The sequence below is a fragment of the Mus pahari genome, chromosome 18 (assembly GCF_900095145.1).
Source record: "Mus pahari chromosome 18, PAHARI_EIJ_v1.1, whole genome shotgun sequence".
Lineage (NCBI taxonomy): Eukaryota > Metazoa > Chordata > Mammalia > Rodentia > Muridae > Mus > Mus pahari.
Genome location: NC_034607.1, coordinates 1701860 through 1707062, shown reverse-complemented (window position 1 = coordinate 1707062; position 5203 = coordinate 1701860).

Here is a 5203-nt window from a genome sequence, read left to right as displayed (position 1 = left end):
ACTACCTTCCACCCCTGTCTGGAATGCAACTGCCCCAAAGAGGCTGTGGTTGGCTCTCAACACTCAGAGAAACCCTGCCTCGAAAAACCAAAAAAGAAAAAAAAAAAAGTAGGTGCTTAAGAGAAAGAACTAGAAGGGCAAGATGGCTTGCCCCCAAGTCTTCAAAACTCTTTTTATTGGTTTGTTGTTGTTTGTTTGTTTGATTGTTTGTTTAATGGTTATGCTAGCAAGTGGTTAATCCCAGCACTTCGAAAGCAGACAAGGAGAAATCTCTGGGGCTCTCTGGCTGGTCAGCCTAGTAGTCAGCGTGGCAAGTTTCAGGCCAGTGGGAGACACTGAGTGAAAATATACAAGAGGGATGACATTTGAGGAAAAATGCCCAAAGTTGTCCTCTGGCCTCCACACACATACACATGTGTAACATACCAGTGCCTATGTAAACACACACACACACACACACACAAAATAAGAAAAAATAAAGAAATGAGCAAACTATTAAAGGCACTCAATCAGCCAGTACAGTGGTTCATTCCTGTAAGTCCAGTACTCAGGAGGCTGAGGCAGAAGAATCTCCAGAAGTTTGAAGCAAGCCTGGACTACATACCGAGCTCCAAACCACTGAAGGATTTTGAAGTAAGAGATTCTCTCTAGCTATTAACCAAACTAACAAACAACAAAGTCAGTTAAGTAATTGATTCAGGTAAGGCTCCGCAGTGAAGCAAGTGGATGAAAGTTCCAGAAGAAATGGAACAGTAATATAGCCTCCATGTATGTGCCCTTAAAGACAGACAGTAATTACAAAAGAGGGCAGCTGCTACCTTGCTCCTTTCACAGAAGTCTCCTTTTACCAAGTAATTATAGTTAAAACTACCAGTAAGGCTGGAGAGCTAGAGAGCTGACTCAGTGGTACTGACTGTTCTTCCAAAGGACCAGGATTCAATTCCCAACACCCACATGGTGGCTCACAATTGTATTTCTAGGTCCAAGGGATCCAATGCCTTTTCCAGCCTGCTTGGGCACTGTGCATGCATATGGTACACATACATGTAAGCAAAACATCAATACTCATGAGAGAAAACAAAAATCAAAAAACCACTAACCACACAATTGTGGTATTTGTGAGGTATCACATGATCCTAATCACAAATAAAAAAAGCACCTTACAAAAGGACTGCCTATTGCTTTCAAACAAGTGCTCCTGGTCGGCACTTGGCTGATGGAGTCAAAGTCCAGGAGTCACAGCCTCCCCTGTTACAAAATAAATTTGACCCTGTTTAGGAGGGAGTCGGGGAAGGAGCTTGGCTATTCCCCATATGACCAGTAGGTGGTGAGAGTTCTTTATTTCAAACTTCACTTAAACTTCAGACTCTAGAGTCAGGGGGTGGGGAGCAAGGGAAGGGCTGGAGAGATCCTGAGTTCAAGAGATCCAAGGAGAGGTATCCTGAGTTCAAACCCCAGGAATCAAATAGAGGTTCTCACACTGTGGCATACACAGGTCCACACTCAAACCCACATACACCCCAAATCAATGAATATGTAATTTAAAAATTCCTCATGAGCATGAATTTTGCCTGCATGTGTACATGTATGTACATGCATTTATGTACATATTACCCAAGCAGGCCTGAAAAGGATCTCTTGGAACTGGATGGAATTAAAGATGGTTGCTAGTCACCATGTGGATTCTGGGAACTGAACATACATCTTCTGAAAAAATAGCCAGTTCTCCTAACTTCTGAGCTATTTCTGAAAGGGATGAGTTCAATGTCATCCTCAGTTACATATTGAACTTTGAGGTCAATCTGGGCTGTAGGAGACCCTCTCTTAAAAAAAGCCAGTGACTCTGACTCGGTGAGCAAAGGCAAGTGCACAAAGGCTTGCCGCACAAGCCCAAGGACCAGAGCTAAATTTCTAGGACCCACATGGTAGAAGGAGAGAGCCTACTCTAAAAGAATGTCTTCTGACTAGCACATGCTTGCCATAATGTGCAAGTGACCACGCTCAAATACACACGCACACGCACACACATGCACACGCACACGCACACACACAAATAATTAACCAATATAATAAAAAATAAGAAAAAAAAACATGTCTGTATAATAAAAGATAAAGACAACAGGAGGTGCAGGTCAGTGGTAGTGTTCACCAGTGTGTGTCATAGAGGAAGAAGAGGAAATGAAGGAAGAAGGAATGTTCTGCACTAAAGGTAGACTGAGATATGATATAAAAATGTCATAAATGGGGCTGGTGAGATGGCTCAGTGGGTAAGAGCACCTGACTGCTCTTCCGAAGGTCCAGAGTTCAAATCCCAGCAAACACATGGTGGCTCATAACCATCCGTAACAAGATCTGATGCCCTCTTCTGGAGTGTCTGAAGACAGCTACAGTGTACTTACATATAATAAACAAATAAAAATCTTTAAAAAAAATGTCATAAATGATCCTGGATTGAACCAGAGTCAACATGTAGCGTATCAGTCCTAGAACGTCCTATGTAGACCATGTTAGCCTTGAACTTGCAGAGAGATTTGCCTGCCTTTTCCTCCCCAGTACTTCAATTGAGGATTAAAGGTATGTGTCACTAACATCCAGCTAGAAAAAAATTATACTGATCTAAGGAACAGGGGGTCTGTTGCTTTGCAATTTAATTTAAAATATTAAAACAGCAGGCAGGTATAGTGAGTGGTGTTTGCCTTTAGACCCAGCACCCAGGAGGCAGTGGTAGGCAGAGCTCTCTGTGTTCAAAAACAGCCTGATCCAGGACTGGCAGGGCTAGAGAGAGACCCCCATCCTAAAATAAATAAAATATAAAAATGGGTAGGGTCTCAATTAATGATTACCCTGTTGTCTTTGATATCTATGCCATCAGCATCAAAATCACTCAGAGTCTTCTCTTTCTCTCTTCTCACTCTTTAAAAGGTGTTTTGTTTTGAGAGAAGGTTTTATATATCCCCAGGCACACACACACACCCGTGTGTGTGTGTGTGTGTGTGTGTGTGTGTGTGTGTATTTATATATCTGGTGCTGGAGATGGAACCCTGGGCTTCATGTATGCTCAGCAAATGTCCTATCAACTGAGTTAGAGCCCTGACCATCTCAGAACCCCATAGTACAAGGATCAGCAAGTCCTTCATTTTCTCAAAATCTATCTATCCACTATCCCACCATGCCTCACCACCATGTGGTTCCCGTCCTTGTCCAGCCTGGGCTAAGAAAGTCACTCTTTTCCTCTCATCATTTCAGTTCTGTGTGAGGCCACAAACCAGCTGGAGGAAAGCTCTTGACATCTAAGTCTTGTTTGGTTTTTTCCTTAGAGTCCTACACATAACTTACATACTAATGAAAGATGAAGTTCCAGAGCCCTGTGTGGTGGCAAACACCTTTAATCCCAGCACTTGGGAGTCAGAGGCAAAGAGTTTGAGGCCGTCCTGGTCTAAAATGTTCCAGAAGTGCTACACAGAGATACTCTGTTTTGAAAACAAAAACAAAAACAAGCAAAAAGATCAAGTCTTTTCCCAGTACATTTAAGGACCTGCTCTTGTTGTCTTCCTGCCTCAACTCCCCCACACACACTTTAAAAAAAAATACATGTTACTTATTTTCTTTAGTGTGTATACGCATGTGCGTGTGTGTGGATTCAAGTTCTACAACACACAAATGAAAGACAGAGAGTCTACAAAAGTCAGTTCTCTTCCTCCATCACACAGGTCCCAAGGATTAAACTTGGGTCCACAGGTTTGGTGGTAAGAGCCTTTACCCAGTGAGCCATTCTGGAAGGTGACTTTTTCTCTCTACTGTTCACTCCTCTGCTCCAGCACATGGTCTCCCTTCCAGTTTACTCAGTGATCGTATGTAATCATGTCTGCCACAGGACCTTTGCATTGGCAGTTTCCTCTTTCTGGAATATTATTACACCAGATCCACTTGGCCAGCTCTTTCACTTCCTAACTTCCCTGCTTTTCTCACCAGGTCCATTTCTGACCACTCCATTTAAAATTGTTAATATCTGGGCTGGAGAGATGGCTCAGCAGTTACTAGCACTGACTCCTCTTCAAGAGGTCCTGAGTTCAATTCCTACATGGTGGCTCACAACCATCTGTAATAAAAGCTGAATCCCTCTTCTTATATATCTGGAAAGAGCTACGGTGTACTCAAATAAATATAATAAATAAATCTTTAAAAACTGTCACGCGCCTCCAAACTCCGTCCCACAGAGGTGGGGCAAAAATGACACATACGCCAAGGCAGGGTTTGAGCAGCTTTCACAGCTTCCCGCTGCAGCTTCCTTTAGTCTCTCTACAGCTCACTCCAGCTTAGCTTCTCCTGCTTTATTCTGGGATCGCCCAATTTATCCTCTTCCACCCTCTGCACTCATCTCTCATCGCTCATCATCCAATGAGCATTCAGCACACTCTATACGCAAACCATGCACGCAGACAGGGTGGATGTTGATAGGCCAGTGACTCAATATCATGCTGTATGATGCTATACGTCAGGCAGGCAGCGTGTAATCACTCAGGTGCGTGATCATTCAGGTGCGCATAATCAGGTTTTAGGTAAACAAGCAGGGAATCATGGGGCTTGGCAGTGAGCCAGGGTGCCGTCTTGGCTCACAAGTCCGCAGCCATGGCCACACCCGCTTCCCACAAAAAACAAAACAGTTCATATCCTTTTAAAAAATTGTTAATCTCCCTTCCCCATTCTGTATGTTCTTGTCTTCTTTGCTTATTTTTCCTCCTTAGAGCTGTATACTTTTCTCGTTTTCTAACTTGTCTTGATGATTATGTCTTTCCTGAACAGGGAAATAATATATTTTGGTTTTTCAAGACAGGGTTTCTCTGTGTAGTCCTGGCTGTCCTGGGACTCACTCTGTAGACCAGGCTGGCCTCGAACTCAGAAATCCGCCTGCCTCTGCCTCCCGAGTGCTGGGATTAAAGGCGTGCACCACCACGCCCGGCCTATTTGACAGATTCTATGGACATGTTAATCATGCATCTTGCCCAGGCTACACTGGGCATTTATGACTGTCCAAGAGAGCTTGGCAGTCCTTCCTCCCGGTAGCCAAGAGAGGGCGCTGGAACCTGAGTTACAACCTTGAGAAACTTAGACCTGCTTAACATCTGAAGGAAGTCGTTTTCTTTCAGGGAGAAACACAACAAAAAATGTCTTGCAGCCGCTTTGTCTTCCTGACATAAAAATA